The 19145-nt window shown below is 38.1% G+C and overlaps 1 long non-coding RNA gene across 1 annotated transcript in view; it reads right to left on the reverse strand.

Moving 5' to 3' along the window:
• Positions 1–3954: 3954 nt before the first annotated feature.
• Positions 3955–19145, reverse strand: part of LOC138166000 (uncharacterized) — a 62219-nt gene continuing 47028 nt past the window's right edge. Inside the window, exon 4 of the long non-coding RNA XR_011169516.1 lies at positions 3955–4529. This is a non-coding gene — a long non-coding RNA (uncharacterized lncRNA). The remainder of the gene's footprint in view (positions 4530–19145) is intronic.

The following is a 19145-nucleotide window of genomic DNA, read 5'->3' on the forward strand; positions in this document are numbered from 1 at the left end:
TTATATCCAATGTTACTTCCAGCTCTCACTCAGATTGAGTATGAAATCTCTGGTTCCTGTTCATCTTAGCTCATAATACCCTTCATCTGGTACATGACCCAGCTTAGGTGCCTTCTCCTCCAGGCACCTCTCCTTGGTCCTCCAGTTAAACGCAACCATTCCTCCACCCAGGTTTTCCTTGATCTCCATTTTACTTCTTAATCCACTTACATTCACCAAACTGTGTGCATAGCATTGGGTCAGACATTGGAAAAAACACAGATTTATGTGTGTGTCCCCTGCTAAAAGAAGAACTGTTAGCTTATTTGGTGTCATATAACTCTTTACTGGTGGAGGCCCAAGGACCTCTTCCAGTGAAGGTGACTGACTCCACCAAAAAAAATGTTTTTATATGTATAAAACAAAATGAACAGGATTAAAGAGAAAATCACATTTTGAAAGGTTGACCAAGTTAAGCCCCAGGTTAAGAACCAGAGAGGAAAATGAAATATTCAGAAATGTTGGCAGTATGAAATAATTTGTGATAAGTGTACTAGATAGGTGCAAGTTGCCACATGAAGTCCCAGAGCAACTGATGACTGAGGGAGGGGAGAGATTTCCAGGAGTAGGTGATATTTGAGTTGGGTCTCACTTTTTGCATCTATAAAATGAGAGGGTTTGGATCTCCAAGAGCTCTTTGAGCTCCAAATCTCTGATTCCACAATCTTGTCATTTTACCCCCTTATTTCAGAGAGAACTGAAGCCCAGAAAGTAAAGATGACTTATCTAAGGTCATGCAAGTAGAAGATGCAGGATTCTGACCTCAGTCCTCTGACATCAAGCGCAGTTTTCCTTCTGCTTCCTTCCATTATCTCAAGGCCCTACACAGGCTGGCCTTGAACTACCTCTCCAGCTTGACCTCAATCCATGTGCTTCAGTCTATGGACTGATGTTCGACACAAATTAGACTGCTCACTGTTCTGCATAAATGTGCCATGCCACCTCTATATACTTCCCTACCCATCCCATGTCCCCTCCATAAATTGGCTTCTAGATTTTTAACTGGAAGGAACCTCAGAGGTCAATAATCCTAACTCCCTCATTTAACATTTGGAAGCAGAAACATAGATAGCAAGCCAGAGACCCAGGATTTGAATCCAGGTCTTATGAATCAAAGTCTATCACAACAGTGACTTCTAAGACCCTTTCTTGTCTGAATCTGTGATTGATAAACCACCAAATGCCAGGCAAAGATGTTCGAGCCTTCCTTGATGGCTACTGGGAAATCACTGAAAGGTTTTGAACACAATAATGGTATGGTCTAATCTCTTTATATGGAAAATGTGTCCATGAGGTCATGGGTAAAGCTGTGACACACTCGTAGAATCCCACAATCTCCCAGTTGACTAATCCAACCCCTATATGAATGGGAATCTGACACTTTAGTTCATCATTCCATTTCCCCACAAATGGGATTAAAAGCTCTTTTTATTTTTCTTAGCATTTGTTACCATTCTCAGTTCATTCTGCACCAAGACATAAAAGGACAACTGACACACTTCTTAAAGTCTTTATAGGACCATGTCATTTTGGGGGGTAATTTGGCCCCATTTATTTGCTCTTATTTTCATATTTTCACTGCAATTTAAAACCAAAATTGATGAGAGAGTCCCTGGTGCGTTAGTGTATCAGGCAGCTCCTTCTTTCCTTCCTCCAAGGAATCATTTGTGGTTGAGTTTTCAATGTTCTTGAAAGCATCATGTGCCATTAGAACTAACTTCGGTTGGAGAATTCTACATTGCTGACCTTAACTATCCTTCCTCTGAACAGATCAAACTACATTCTACCCAAATCTCAGATTACACGATTCCTGACTCTGTCTTCCTCCTCCTTTCTTTTTGATTTCCCCTTTCTCTACTCTCTTTCTCACGCATATGAGAGAATACACGTGTGTGTATCTCATTTGCTGGGACAGTTTCAGTTAGCACCTCTACATAAGCAACTCCCAGAGATGTATTCACTTAAACTGGTCTTTGTCCCAGGATCTGGAATCTCATATCCACATGCTTGTGAGATATTTCTATTAAGATGTCCCAGTGGTAGCTCAAAACCCAAATATTCTTAAATACATTATCCATGGAAAAGAATCAGTAGATCAAAAACAGCCAAAGGTTCAGAGGTGAGAAATTCGGTTGTTGTTTGTCCGTCACTTTCCAAGAGAACCAGTGACATCATGGTGGATGTTATTGAATTTAAGTAATCTGTCTTACTTTCTCTTCCTGAGTCATTGAAGTCCAGTATCAATAAAAAATCGAGATGATTGGTGATGGCCCAGGATGTAGTGGATTACCTTGGCATCTTCAATGCCTGAGAAAGCCCTAAGTGCTCCATGGAGCCCGTTTCAACTGTCTTCATGACCAATGGAAAAAAATGTTTTCATCCACCCATTCACCCAGGGAAATTCATCACATGCTTTGGGTGGACATGCCTTCAACTTACTGAGAGATTTGAGGCCTCTTAGCTACTCTTTTTTTTTTTTTAATTTTTAAGCAATCGGGGTTAAGTAACTTGCTCAAGGTTACACGGCCAGTCATTTCTGGGTGTGGTGCTGAGTGTCTGAGCCTGGGATTCGATCTCCAGGTCGTCCCAACACTGGAGCCTGTACTCTTACTCGCTGAGCCACCTGGCCGCCCCTCTCTTAGTTACTCTTAACCTGGTTTAGCCTGTCTGCTGAGATGGTTAACCAATTTGTGGTCTCTGAGCAGGCTACAGCTTTTTGGAGCCAGAGGTGAGAGTTGGGTGAAGGTGGACACCACAGGTGGATGAGCAGCCCTGAAAAGGGCTCAGCAAGCCTTTACTCCATAGGGGTTAGTCTTCCCTAATGCCCCAAGTGTAAGGTCATGCAATGTTTAAAGGTAAGTGAATACAGGTGGGAGAGATAGATTGGTAGAATAAGGAGGAATGAAAGATTGGGGAGAGGTCATTTAAGAATCAAGACTAGATTTTATGTGAGTGTTGAAATGGGACAAATGTAAAGACAGGAGGTTGTGGTCAGACAATAGGATTTAAAACTTCAGGGTGGTTGAGATGATGCCATTCTGAAATAGTGAAGTCATGAATCTAAAGTGTGGTGATGAAGGAGGTTTTCTAAAAAGATGAAGATACTGAAAAACTTGAAGTAGGGTGAAGGTGGAGGCCATAAACCAGGTATGAAAGTCATTAGGTGAATTGAGACAATGACCTGGAAGTCAGTAGGTTATGGCAATAAGAATGAAGGGTGTGTGGGTCAGGGATGCAGGTGATGAACAGATGAATGGAATTGGATGAAACAAAAGGATGTCATGAGATGGTGCTAATTAAATCGTCTAAAAGAAGTTGTGGAAAGTAAGGACTGTGATACCTACTTCCCCTAACTTCACAAAATGGGTGTCAGTGAGGGAAAGGGTAAAAGCAGTGACCATGAAGGACAAAATTGCAAAAGATGTGGTGTCTTCAGGGGAGACTCTTGGTTCAGTTAAACCCAGGAGGTAAAAAGTCCAGGAAAGTTCCGAGATAGAGAGGAAATTTGTAGGGGGGGGGCTCAAGTTTGAAAGAAACCATTAAGCATTCTAGGCAGCTCTGGATCAGGTAGGTCAGGAGAGGAACAGGACTCATCTTACTACTTGCCTCATTTTAAAATAAATGAAAATTATAATGAGTATAGATTAGAATTCTACAACTTGTAATACTTGATTCTACAAGTTTATAAAGTCATTGAAGGCAAGGGCTATTTATTTTTTTATTTAACTTTTAAATATTTTTACCTTTACCTTGATATCTAGTTAGTCAATAAATATTTTTTTTAGCACCTACCATGTGCCAAGCACTGTACCTATAGCTTTGCTTGGTCATTTTCAGTTGTGTTCAACTATTTTTGTCCCTCTTTGAAATTTTCTTGGCAGAGATGTTGGAGTAGTTTGCTGTTTTCTTTTCCAGCTCATTTTAAAGATGAAAAAATGGAGACAGGCAGAGTTAAGTGACTTGGCCAGGGTCACACAGTTGGTAGGTGTCTTAGGCTGGATTTGAACTCAGGAAGATGAGTCTTCCTGATTTCAGGACCAGCATTCTATTCACTGCACCACCTAGATGCCCTGTACCTACCATAATGACTAACATACACCAAGTGCTGAGTAAGCATGGATTAAATTTAACAAAAAAATGCTGTTTGACCACACTGTGAACTAAGATAACCTCTTAATTTCTTTCCCATACCTATAATTTTATGGTGTATGTTTCCTTTAAAAAGTAAAACAAAATTAAAAAAACAATACTCATATAATTTCCTCCCCTTCCTTGCTGCTATTTCCATTCTCAAAGTGGGAAGAGAGGGTCATTGGCCCTGGTCTAACTATTTTTGCCACTTTGTTAATGCTTGGGATCCTTACCACAATTTACCAAAAAAAAAAAAAAAACACCCAATGATTTGCTTACCATTACACAATCATCATAGAGAAAGTGAACAGGAGTCATACCAAAACATTCTTCAGCAGTTCTTTCCTTAAGATGTGTCTCTGTGTGAAACAGAAAATGAGGGAGATGATTTGTCTAATGAAGAAAAGCTGGTGGTATTCACATTTAGAATTTCCTGTCAAGTGTTCATTTTAGCTCCTTTGGTTAAGAGAGGAAGGACTGGGACACTGCTGTAGCTACACCCTGCTACGAGACTGTGAGAGCTGAAGGACAGGGATGGAAGGACTTTCAGAATTGAGTTTGGAGGGAGTTCCAGACAAGGAAGAAAGGGGTGAGAAGAGGACTAGGAATTCTTGCTCTAAATCACAAGGAAGATCCAAAATGGCAGAATAATAGAAATAAAGAGAGTGAGCTCCTCTCTTGCTATACCAAACTTCTCCAAACAGATGTAGAAAGGGCACCAGAACTATTTCTCATTGGGAAATCCAAGAAAAAAATACAGTCCATCATTTTTTCAGCCCGGATTGGTGTATGGAGGCAGATACAGAGGTCTATGGACACCAGGGAAAGGGTTTAGTTAAGAGCACATAGAGCAAAGGATTCTAGTAGCTGGGGACTGTGCCCAGAGACAAGATGAGGTCCCAGACTTATAACAAGGCATCATAACCAATTCTGGGTTACAGAGCCAGGGCAGGCTGAAAAAGGGACCCATGCCCATGGGTGTTAGTCTAAGGTATGTAATGATAATGGTTCCTAGACTGTGTATTGAACTGGGACCAAGTTCAGAAGGAAACAATGAATGAATAGTTTTTACCCCAGGTGGAGAAGAGGGAATCAGTTTCAGCTTCTAACCTAATCTTAATCTACGGAGGAATTTAACAGATTAAAATATATGTCATGTACTTGCAGGGTTCAGACCATGGGGAAGGCAATCTGACTTTCCTCTGGATCAGACCACATTGGGAACATTAAAGGCTTGCTGGTCCCCAGACCCAAATGTCCCTGAAAGTCTGAAATAACACACCACTCAATATCCCCAAGAAATCAGAAGCAGAATATGCCTGACATTACTTCCAGAAGTGTGGCAGAGTCTAGTCCTAATAAAAAGCCCAAAGTTAGAAAGTACTCTGGAAGGATGAACAAACAAACAAACAAAAATCTCACAATTAAAAATTTTATAGTAACAACTTTCAGGAAACAAACCCAGAAGAAGAGAATGACTCCAAAAATTCTACAAGCAAAGCCTAAAATAAGAATCCTGTTTGGACTCAGATTTAGCAAGGATTCCTGAAAGAGCTGAAACCAGAGTTTTAAAAAACAGTGTAAAATGTTGGAAGTTTTCTGTTTTTTTTTAATAAATTAAATAAAAGAGATAGAGAGAAAATGATAAAAGGGAGAGCTGTATAAGAAGAAATATTGGAAGGAGAGTTGATAACTTGGCATGATTTGGTACAAAACATTGCACAAGCAACAATCTCCCTGAAAATTAGAATGGGTTATTTAGAAATCAATGATCTTATGAGGTAGCAAAAAATATTAAAGAAATATTAAAAAATTAAAAGACTGAAAAAAGTACGAAAAAATAAGGCACCTCATAAAAAAATTAGTGACCTAGAAACAGATCAAAGAAAAAAAATCAGACTCTCCAGACAATGTAAAAACCATGAATTAAAAAAACAGAAGAAGCCTAGATATAATGTTTTGTTTTGTTTTGTTTTGTTTTGCTTTTTGGAGAGGGGAAGGCAGGGCAATTGGGATTGAGTGACTTCCCTAAGGTCATATGGCTGGTAAGTGTTAAGTGTCTAAAGTCAAATTTGAACTCAGGTCCTCCTAACTCCAGGACTGGTGCTCTATTCACTGCGCCACCTAGCTGCCCCTAGATATAATATTTTTAAAAATCAGAAAAGAAGAATGTCCAGATCTCATAGCACAAGATAGGAAAGATATATATGTGTGTGTGTGTTATCTCCTAAAATAAACCTCAAAACAAAAAATCCCAGGAATATTATAGCCCAAATTAAGAGATTTCAAGTAAAAAGAAAACATCTGCAAGCAGTCAAGAGAAAAAAATAAAGTAGTAAGGAAACAATATCATACAATTTTGTAACCACTACGTTAAAGTAGTAGAGAGTTTAGAATATTACATTTCAGAAGCTAAAGGATATTGACTTACAACAAAAAGTAGCTTAGACAGAAAAACCGAGTATAATCCTACAAAGAAAAAAATGCATATTTAATGTAAGAGACAACTTCCAAGCTTTCCTGATGAAAACATCAAAGCTGCTTAAAAGTTTCAAGTTCAAACAGAGGAGATAAGAGAAGTATAAAAAGGCAAAAACAAATGAACAATGATAATGAACTAAACAAGGATAAATTGTCTGTATTCTAACACTGAGAAATGATGTACATGTCCCTTTTGAATCCTATCATCATCAGAGCTTATAGAAGCAGTTGAATGAAATAGAAAACCTGGGAGTGGTTTTATAATACTTAAATGATTTTAAAAGAAGTATGGAAAGAGGGGAAAAGGAATTAATTGAAATGGAGAGAGAAAGGAAGAGCAAGGAAAATTCTATCTTAATTAAAGTAAAAGTCTGTAAAATAAGGAGGGAAAAGTGAAAGATATAGCAGAAACTCTAATTTCACTCATCTGAATTGGTCTAAGGAGAGAAACATGCACACACAGTTGAGTATAGACATCATTTCACTTAATAGGAAAATAGAAAAGTGGAAAAGAGGGAATAAGATGGAGTCTAGATGAAGGGGAGTGATTGTTCCTTAACAAAACAAAGTTGGTGAATATATAAAAATATAGCTTTGTTTGAAGTGGCAAAGAATGTGAATTTAAGGGAGTGTCCATCAATTAGGGAATGGTTGAACAAATTATGGCATATAAGTTGATGGAATACTATTGTTCTGTAAGAAATGATTAAGGGAATAGTTTCAGAGAAACCTAGGAAGATGTATGAACTGATGTAAAAGGAATTGAATGGAAGCAGGGGAACACTTTATGCAATGATCAACATTTTGTAAAGACTTTGGAACTTACAAATTTTGATCAGCATATAACCTTGATTACAGAGGACTAAGGATGAAACATACTGCCCACACACTTACAGAGATATGAAAAGATTCAGACTACAGACTGAGGACATATGTATGTTTATGTGTAATATACATGCATGTGTACATAATATGTCTCATATATGCATGTGTATATATATATTATAAACACATTCTTTTTTCTTTTAGACATGTCCAATGTTTGACTATTCATATTTATGACAAGGATTTATTTTTCTTTTTTCTCAATTGAGGTAGATCATAGTTGAGGAAGACTGGGTAGATTCTTGCAGATTAAAAAAAAATTAAATCATGTGTCCAGTTCCTATCTCTATTTAGGCTTATGGTAAAGGTGGGGAGGAGGGGCATCCTGACAATAAAGTCAAAGGATTATATGGCAATTATCACCACTTCATGCTGAGCAAATGGTGAAAAGTCAGTCTGTGTCAGTAGTGTTTTACCCTGACACTATAGCATTTCCACTTGCAGTTTTCCTATTTCTCTGATTTGTTTCCAAATGGAAAGGGTGTTGGTAAGATGAATAAAAACTTAAGCCTGGGAAGAAGTTGATGGATGGATGGCTCTGGGTGGTAGAATGGAAAAAATCCTTTTCAGGAAAGTATCCAGATTACTAACTGGAAAAGGGTGGGTAGAAAAACTCATCTCAGTAGAAAAAAATGTATGAATAATATGAAAGTCAGAGCTTGGGATGTTTGAGAGTTAAGGTGAGGGCAAGAGGCTCAGTCACTATGCTAAGACTGAGATGATCTATTGCGTAGAATGTAAAGATTGGAAGCAATATCAGAAGTCATTCACTCCAACCTTCACATACATTGAGCACTTAATTTTTTTCATTCATTCTCTCAACCCAAATTAAAATTGGAATTGCTTTGGCATCTACCTAATAAGTCATCCTTTGTCCTTTGCTTGAAGTCAAACTGACAAGCATTTATTAAGTCCCTGCTCTATTTCAGGCACTGTGGTAAGCATTGGGGATTGGGAGAGTAACCCACTCTCTGCTTAGGCATCCTATTCCACTTTGAGGAATCGTGAATTATTAGGAAGTTTTCTAACATAAGGCCTAAATTGGTGTCTACAATTTCTCTCCATTGGTCCTGGTTTTTTCCCCTCTAGGTCTGGACAGAACAAAACTAATGCTCCTCCCAAGTTACAACTTTTCAGATATTTGAAGACAGATATCATGCCCATTCCTCTTTGTCTTGCCCATTCACTTGAAATAATAGAGCCAATATACTGAACAAATCCTTTGATCCCCTGTTCCATTGTTTGCTCTAAAGAAAGAAAAAATATATTAAGCAAGGCTAAAATAATAGAATGACATTGGGAGAACTTGCCTCTAAAGTCCAAACCTTCAGGTAACTAATTTGGGGAAAATCAAAGAAAAACAAATAAATCTTCTGAGTTAGCTTTCAGATATGTCCCTAATGAAATGACCTTGGAGTTGGTCATTAACCCTAAAACAATTTCCTGCCTATGTAACCATGAATATCAGAAAGCTTTTGCAGTCCCTTCCCCTGGAGTTGTCACAAAGTCATTTCCCATTTCTCTGAAGAGATGTCGCTGTATTTGTATCAATGTTCATACACAGTGGCTATTCTTTTGGAATCTCTTCAAAAGGAAAGAGCACAGTTAGAACAGCAAGGAATAGTCTACCTGTCAGATCTGTTGAGAAGGGAAATATTCATGACCAAACAAGATACAGAGCATTATTAAATGCATAATAAATAATTTTGATTATATTAAGAGGTTTTTGCACAAATAAAACCAGTGAAACCAAGATTAGAATGAAAGCTGAAAAATGATCTTGACAGCAAGTGCCTCTAATAAAGGTCTAGTCTCTCAAATATATAGAGAATTGAGTCAAATTTAGAAGAATACAAGCCATTTCCCAATTGATAAATGGTCAAAGGACATCAATAGGCAGTTTTTAGATAAAGAAATCAAAGTTATTCATAGGTATATGAAAAAAGTTATCTAAATAACTTTTGATTAGAGAAGTGCAAATTAAAACAGATCTGAGGTACTGCCTCACACATATTAGATTGGCTAATATCACAAAAAAAGGAAAATGATAGATGTTGGAGAGGATTGGGAAGATTGGGAAATCAGTGCATTGCTGGTGCAGTAACTGTTACCTGATTCAATAATTCTGAAGGAAAATTTGGAACTATGCCTAATGGGCTATAAAGCTACACATAACTGTTGTTCTACCAATACCACTTTCAAATCTGTATCCCAAAGAGATCATAAAATTGGGAGAAGTACCTAAATGTGCAAAAATATTTATAGCAGCCCTTTTATGGTGGCAAAATATTGGAATTTTAGGGGATGCCCATCAATTGGGGAGTGGAGGAACAAGCTATGTTATATGAATGTAATGGAATAGTATTGTGCAATAAGAAATGACATACAGATTTCAGGGAAAAAAGACCATCGAAAGACTTGCATGCGTGAAAACATGGAAAGACTTGAACAGATGTAAAATGCAATGAGGAGAACCAAGAAAACATTGTACAGTATCAGCAAAATTGTGTGATGATCAATTAGGACTCAGTTCTTCTCAGCAACGCAATGATCCAAGAAAAATACAAAGGAAAATGCTGTTCACATCCAGATTAAAAAAAGAACTAACACACTCTGAATGCAGGTTGAAGTATGCTTTTTCCACTTACATTATTCTTTTTTTGTCTTTTTTCTTTTGATATATTTCTCTTTTCACAACTGTGACTAATATCGTAATATGTTTTACATGATAGCACATTTATAAACTATATCAAACTGCCCACTATTTTAAAAAGAGGGGAGGGGAATGAGGGAGGGAGAAACATTTGGAACTCAAAATCTTGTAAAAATCAATGTTAAAAATTGTCTGGACATGTAATTGAAGAAAAAATAAACAAAATACTGTTTAAAAAGGGTAAAAGTACATCAGCTGTAAAGTCCTATCAAGACGACCCTTTCAATTTTTCCACATATTCTTATAGCCAATGTTTTTATGATGCTCCAAAATTTGAAAAAAAAAAACCTTCATATATGTTCTCATTTGGTCTTCACCACTTTAATGAAAACAGTATTATTATCCCCAGATAATTCAACTGAAGCTCAGAGATGGGAGTGCTGCTGACTTCAACAAAAATTTTTTAAACTGCTCAACTCATTGCTTGACACCTAGTAGGCACTTAGTAAATATGTGTATGCTCCTTCCTACTTCTTCTAGACATGGCATGGAAGAAGAAGAGGAAAGAAATGGAATGCTGACTGGGAGTTGGAAGAGACTCAAGAGAAAAAGTTTTTCTTAAAATAGGAGAGAGATTGTTATTATAACCTTGGGGCTTTATATCCATTTCTGTACCCAACTATTGTGGCAAGGATACCGAAATACTGGCACACACCTGGAAATAATGATCAGAATGGCAAGGGGACTGAAATCTTGTCATAAGGAGTTCAGTTGGTGGTATGGGAGATGTCTACCTGCAGAAGTAAGTTCTTTGTTGAGGGGACTAGATAGGCATTCCATGGCTGTTTTCAAGTATTTGTCTTGTGGAAAACAGACTGATCTCACTTTTTTCTTTCTTTCTCTTTCTCTTTCTCATTCTCTTTCTCTCCCCCTATCTTCCAGAGGGAAAATCCAGGAGTGATGGAGGAGGGAGGAGTTACAAAGAGGCAACTTTTGACTTGAGGTCAAGAAAAACATCCACTCATTTAAAGGTACCTATAGTGAAATGGGCATCCTTGAAGTATTTTTCACTCAGCAAAAGCCTTCTAATGGAGTTTGGAAGACCATTTTTGGTATGATGTAAAGATCATTCATGCTTTAAGGAACTGGATGTCTCTGGGGCCCCACTTTTTGGTATGATGAAAAGATCATTCATGCTTTAAGGAATTAGGTGTCCCACTTTTGCTTCAATTCTGTGATTATGAGACTGTTTCTTATTACTTGACATTCCTCTATTGAACACAGTCAAGCTCTTCTAGATTTTTCCAATATATTTACTAAATTTGACTTTATATGATGTCCCTTCACTAATATTGGTAATGCTTATATTTTAAGCAATATTAATCAAGTTTCAAAATATATTGACTATCTCCAAGTTATTTCTAACAGATGTAATGTTGTTGTAGATGCAGTCACTATCATAGAATCAATCACATTCCCTGAAGTACCCTAACTTCCCAGTTTAGTCATCTCCCAGAACTGATGCCTCCACTCTATCTTACTTACACAGACATGTAGCTACAAGACAGTCATACCCCTGATCTTGCCATTCCTCAGAAGCATTCCATTCTCATGTGGATGAATATTAAATTTCCTTTATCTGACCATAATCTCGTATTATCCCATCTTTCCTTCTGCAGCAGTGCTCCTGATCTTGGTCTTCCTTCCCACTATGACCTTTCATCCTCAACTCCTCATTCTTTCCCAAGTTATCACTCATGAATTGACTATACTCTCTGAAGAGTAGGTTTATCACAGTCCACTGTTGAATCAACTCTCCACTATCTTATATACTCAAATCCCTTAAAACCTTATTCTACCATCAATCATTCCTTCCTAAACTGTAACTTTGGATTATTCCTGCCACTCCCAGCTATTGATCTTATCAATGTACTGCTAAATAGAGCCAGAGAACATTATGGAACTCTCCTGACTGGTTTCACTATAAATTTACATTACATAATCTCAACTGGGTCCTTACTACACCATGACAATGCTTTTTTTGTATCCCTCAGGCTCCTCTACCTCTCATAGAAGAAAATAAGATGCAGCAGCAGCAACAACAACAATAATCCTGACTTCCTTTTCCTTCAAGTCCCAGTCTAAGTTCCATTTTCAGCAATAAGTTTTTCCCAGTCTTCCTTAACTGAATTGCCTTCTCTCTGAGGCTATCCTCTAAACAGGGCTGCATATCTCTTGTTTTACATGGTCATATACATTAGACTGTGACCTTCTTTGGAGCAGAGACTCTTTTCCTCCCATTTCATGTATGCACACTGGGGAGTGCTTAGCACAGTGCCTAGCTACATAGTTGGCAGTTAATAATTGCTTGTTGACTCTCGACTAAGAGAGCTCCTTCCTGGAAGGTCTTATGTGGATTGGTCCATTAAGTAGCATAGTCTCACTGCTATGATAGAAAGGACCAGTTTCAGGAATGTGATGGTAAGGGCAAGGTGACCTCATCCCTGCAGGCTTTCCCAGGGAGTGTTTGAGAAATGCTTCTGTTTTGTCTTCCGTGCAACAAGGAACTTTTCTCTCTGCACGCCCTTGAAGTCCCACCCTTCTCTGCCTTTGAAGCCACTGTCCATCTGACATGACAAATGGCCTTTGCCAGCCTGATGGCTAATTACGTCAAGGGGAAAAAGCCTCAGATCTTGGCGGTGTCACAATTAAAAGCATATGCTTCCACTAAGGCATTCATCCACTTCAGAACTTCTCCCAGATGAAAATTCCACTTGAATTTATTTCCATTTCTCTTTCCATTTTCAACCTATGGAAAACCACTTTTCCATCCATCAATAGGAACTGTGGCTTGTCTTTCTGCATGGGGAAGGTTGCAAAGAGGTTGAGGAAAGTGCATTCTCTTTGGAGTTCAAGCACTGGATTCAAATCCTGCATCCCTTAATTACTGTGTTGTTCAATCACTCCTGTCCAACCCCATCTGGATTTTTTGTTTGTTTGTTTTTTTGGCAAAAACACTGGAGTTGTTTGCCATTCCCTTCTCCAGCTCATTCATTTCATAGATGAGAAAACTGGGGCAGATAGAGTTACATGTAGGAGGTTCAGGGGCCATCTAATCCAACCCATATTTAAAATGAAATAATATTTGTCAAGCTCTTACTTAGCACAGGGCTTGGTACATTGTAGGCATTTAAGAAATGCTTGTTACCTCACTCGATCCATTGCTGGAAGGAATCCTGACAGTAATATACTCAGCAAGCGGTGGCTCGGTCTCTGTTTGAAGACCTGCCACAAAGGGGAACTCACCATCTCCTGAAGTAGCCCATTCCACTTGGGGACAGCACTCATTGCATGGAAACTTTTCTTCATATCAAGACCTAAATTGACTTTTTGTGACTTCCCCCTGATTCTGCCTTCTGTTGCCCAAAAAGAACAAGACTAGTCTCTCATCTCCCTACCAGGACCTTCAGACTCTTTAAGAAAACTCAAATTTCTCTGAATACCCTTTTCCAAGGTAAACATCCCTCATTTGGAAATAGATCTTCAGATGACATAAATGCAATTGTTTTGCCTTCTTCATTGTTCTCTGGCTGCTTTCCTACTCATTGATTCCCTTAGTAGATCATGGCCCTGAGAAATGTCCACAGCAACACAGTTAAGGTCTGATGAGAAAAGAAAATATCAGGAATTTCACTTCCTCCCTCATGAAAGTTATCTTGGAGCAGGCCAGGCTCCTATCAGCTTTTTAGGATGCCCCATGATCCCTCCCTGAGCTTGCAATTCCAAAGTCCCAAGATCTGTTTCAGAAAAAAATGCTGCCTAACCATGCTTCCCACATTTTATACATGTGAGACTGATTTTCACACCCAGTTTTAAGGCTTTACATTTAGCACTACTGTACCATCCTTTTTGATTCAGCACAATTGATTTAAGCCTCTCAAGATCTTTTTTATTTGGGGGGGGGGGTGTCTGGAAAATTAGCTCTCTCTCCTAGCTTTGTATCACCTGTAAATTTGATGAGTGTGTCTTTTCTGCTTTTATCTAAGACACTAATTAAAAAAAAAAAAGATCTGGTAGCAGAGAGTCAAGCACAGATTCTGGCTGCCTCGCTGGCTTCTTTTTTGTTCCTTCTCATACCAGGAATTCTTTGGGTGTCCCCAGTGAGGGAGCCCATGTTGACTAAAAATATATACTAATCAAATCCTTGAGAAATAACCATTGACTTTAATTGGCCTTGCATTGGGGAATGTTGGGAGAAGGTGAAAATATTCTTAGTCAATGCCAAGTCAGTGGGACACTTGCTATATATAGTCTGGACTGAAAAAAGAATTAGTAATCGTATACTTAGGACTTTCCACAGTATTTTTTCTTTTTCTTGGGTACTGAAGTTAAATTACTTTAGGAGGAAAAAAAGTAAAGTTACCATGAGGTCATCTATTCTTGCTAAATATAAGTATAAAGGGCTTTAAGAGACTTAATTCTCAAGTGTCTACTCCTAGGCTCCATTCCCTCTTTCTTCAGTGCAAAAGAGCCAGCCTTTCCCTTGAGAAATCTCACAGAATAAAGGATGGGCCTTGTCACTGACATCAACACTTAACAAACATGGGATAAGCACCCTCAGTGTACAGTGGGGGTGAGAGGATGGAGTAGAGGAAGGACAAAGTGACCCAAAGTTATGCGGGTTTATAAGTCAGTAGCAGAGGGTTAGACATGTACACAAATAACTCTAAATATGAGACTAGGCCAGTGGATTCAGAATGTGTAGGTTCAAAATTGCAGATGTTCAGTCCTGTTTTGAAACAATTGCTTCCCTTATTACTCCCAAAGTCCTTTTCTCATTGGTTCATTTATCCCCTCCCTACTGAAAAGTCTATCTACATCCTCTCCTACCGAGCCAGGTAACCAAATTGCAGAGATCTCAGGCTGTACTTTGAGAGGCAACATCGTGTTGAGAAGAGCGAGGACTCCAAATGAGGAGTACCCTGGTGATTAATCTTGCCTTGGGTTCTTATTAACTGTGTGAACTTGGGTAAATCCCTCACCTTTCAATTTGTCAATATTTAAAGGGATTTAAAACTTTTAAAGCACATGACAGTAATCGTTAACAGATATGTTATTATCATTGGAGGGAATAATCACATGGGCAAATTCACAGACCCAAAGAAGGAGAACATAATCTTTTAAAATATTATTTATTTACTTTAACATTTAAAAACCCAATATGTAAAAATAGTTAATTGTATAATCATAATAAACCCATAACAGTATTAGTTAGCCTCATTCAGCCCACTAAGACTTGCGGGTAATTTGTATGCATTGTTGAATCTTAGAGTGACTGAAGTAAATGCTGAAGGTCCTTTTCTCATCCAGATTTTGCAGATGAGAAATGATAGATGCATCATGTCAACATATACAGTGTGCAGAAAGTCTTTGTGTGCAGTCTTCAGCTATTGAAATTTAAGTATCATTTAAACTTAAAATTGCATTAAGACTTCTGAGTCACTATGTTTTAAGTGAGAATTTGTATAAACTATGGAGAATTATTTGAAAATAAGATATAAAAATTTTAATATAACTTTAGAAGAAGCCAGTCTATTAACCAATCTATCAGGACAAATGGGATGCAGTGGGACTTAGTACAAAACATAGTGGAGAGTCAATGGACCTGGCCTTAAGTCTGAACTCTATTACATACAAGCCATTTGATGTCGACAAATACCTTCACCTCCCAGACTTCCTCTTCCTCTTCTGAGAATCAGAGAGTTAAACTGAATGAACCCTGAAGTTCTATGATGCTATTAGACTGCAAACTCTTGGAGGACAAGGACTGCTCTTACTTTCTCATGTTTGTATCTTTCATAGAGTCAACACTTAATAAATGTTTGGTGAATTAAATTTAAGTAAAGCACTTTCTATACTTTTGGAAGATGAGTTAAAGGGAAATAATTCTTAGTGTGGACATATATCACATTAAGGTTTTCAAAGCACTTAACACATGTTATCTGATTTGATCCCTGAAACAACCCTGTGAGGTAAGTGCTGTCCCATAATCTGCCCTTTACAGAAAAAGAAACTGATGCAATCCACATCCAGATTTAAAAAAAAAAACAAAACTGATGGGTTCTGAGTGCAGATTGAAGCAGATTTTTTCCACTTACCTTATTCTTTTTCACATTATCCCCCTTTCATCTGTTTCTTCTTTCACAAGTATGGCTAATATGGAAATATGTTTTACATTATACCACATGTATACCATATCACATTGCCTACCACTTTTGAAAGAGGGGAGGGGACAGAAGAAGGGACAAAAATTTGGAACTCAAAATAAATGCTAAAAATTGCCTTGACCTATAATGGGGGGGGAGGGGGAATGAAATGCTATTTAATAAAAAGAAGACACTGATGCAGACAAAAGTTTACTGATGGTGGGGTAGCTCAGCCAGGAAGCCTCTGAGGCTGCTTTTGAACTCTGGTCTTTATCCTCCAGACTCAGCCCTCTGTGCACTATGGCACCCCTAGAGGTCTCACAAAGAATCAGCTCTTCCTGACTCCAGGTGCAATGTTCTGTGCATTTTTCCACTGAGGCAACTCAAGAAATCCTAGTTTAATTATCTAAGTCATTTAACAAAATTGAAGTAGTCATATAATTTATTTACTGACAGAAGATTACTAAAGCTGATGAAAAGTTCCAAGTCAGTTTATGGACAGAGTTCATATATCCAGGTAGAGGGAAGGCTCTCATAGCAACCAGATGTAAGAGATGGAAAGGACCTCAGAGGTCATCTAGTCCCACCTTCTCACTTTACAGATGAGAAAACAGAGGCTCAAGGTTAGGAAATTACTTTCCCAAGGTGGCAAACACCTTGGCAGTATTTAACCCTCCAGTACTCTAACTGGCAGCTAGATAACACAGTGGATATAACATTGGACCTGGAGTCAGGAAGAATTGTGTTCAAATAGGGATTCTGACAGTTACTAGCTGTGCGACCCTGGACAATCACTTAATCACAGTGTATTTCAGTTTCCTCAACTGTAGAAAAAAAAACACATAATAATAGCACTTATGTCCCAGGGTTGTTGTGATGATCAAATGAAATGATATTTGTCTAAGTTCTTAGCATAGTGCCTAGGACATAGTAGGTACTTGATAGATTTATTTTCTTTCTCTCCCCTCCTCTAACTCCTAATTTAGAATTGTTTGTACTATAATATCCTGGCTCCTTTTAAAAAAAATTACATTTTTATTTAAAGCTTTGAGTTCCAACTTCTATTCTTTCTCCCTTCCCTCTCCTCCCCCCTCCCTGAGACAGTAAGTAATCAGATACAGGTTATCCATGTGCCATTATTTAAAACATTTCCACATTAGTAATTTTGTACAAGAAGACTCAAATAAAAGAAAAAAAGAAAGTGAAAAATAACCTGTTTCAGTGTGTTCAATCAGTTTCAGTTCTTTCTCTGGAAGTGGATTGTAGTTCATCTTGCCTCCTTTGGAATTACCTTGAATAATTGTATATCTGAAAGCAGCTAAGTCATTCACAATTCTTCTTTGAACAATGTTGCTATTACTGTGTACAACATTATCCTGGTCCTGTTCACTCACTTTGCATCAGTTCATATAAGTCTTTCCAGTTTTTTTTTTTCTGAAATCATCCTGCTTGTCATTTCTTACAGCACAATAACATTCCTTTATAATCATGTATTGTTGAGGACCATAGGCCAGCGGGACTCTGACCCTGATGGCTGAATAAGACCCCTCAGGTGAAGGGCTCACTTCCAGAACTGGATCAGTTCCCCATCCACCAGAAAAAGACCTCAAGCTCACAGGATTTACACCCTCGCCCCTGGCCCGGGAGCACTATAGTGCAAAATGTCCACAGGGGAAAGTGATTAGGAAGCATCCTACAAAAGGCTTGCACTTAACGACAATAAAGGTGACTATTTTAAACCTCTCTTTGAGTGCCCATCTTTCTTTTAACTCATCCTCTCACAGCCTCTGGGTAGATAACTGGGAAACTGCCGGGCTCCCAATTCTCTCCCAATTCTCTCCCAGCCCTACTGTGGCACAACAGGGATCCCCACATTTTCTCAGCTCTGCCACTCAAGGCAGGGTTCCCCTAACTTGGCCTGTCACAATGTACCACAGCTTGTTTAGTCATTCTCTAGTTGATGGACATCCCTTTGAATTCCAATTATTAGTCACTACAAAAGACCTCCTATAAATATTTTTGAACTAATGGGTCCTTTCCTCCCACTTTTCTCTGTTTTGGGAGGATGTATTTGGAAATACACCTAGTAATAGCATTACTGGAACAAAGGGAATGCACAGTTTGGTTGCCCTTTGGACATAGTTCCAAATTGCTGCCCAGAATGATTATATCTGTTCAGAACTCCACCAATGGTGCTTTAGTGTCCCAGTTTTCCCACTCCCTCCAACATTAAACATTTTTTCTATTTTGTCATATTATTTCTTCTGATAAGTATGAGGTAGTTCCTTGGAGTTGTTTTAAGTTGTTTGTCTCTGATCAATAAGTGATTTAGAACATTTTCATATAATTATAGATAGCTTTGGTTTCTATGAAAACTGCCTGTTCATATACTTTGACCATTTATCACTTGGGGAATGACTTATATTTTTATAAATTTGATGCAGTTCTCTATATATTTGAAACTCCTGTTTTTAAATGAGGATTAAAAGAAATCAACAAAAAGCCATCAGTGTGACTCTATTTTGTCTTGCTTAGAACACATTGGAAGATTGTGGGGGTTTTTTTATATCATAGAAAGGTCATAATAAACTGAAGTTTCCAGAGGAGAACAGCCTGGGATAATAAGTAGCTTTAAAGAATGGTCAAAAGAACTTTATGTGTTTATCCTAGTGAAATCTTGATTGTGTGTGTGTGTGTATGAAGATAATGACTGTCTTTTAGGATAGCTTGAGTGGTGAGAAAGAAAGGGC

The sequence above is a fragment of the Petaurus breviceps genome, unplaced genomic scaffold, assembly GCF_028583685.1.
Source record: "Petaurus breviceps papuanus isolate PSGF00001 unplaced genomic scaffold, PetGlider_PUasm1.0 218, whole genome shotgun sequence".
NCBI classification, from domain to species: Eukaryota; Metazoa; Chordata; class Mammalia; order Diprotodontia; family Petauridae; genus Petaurus; species Petaurus breviceps.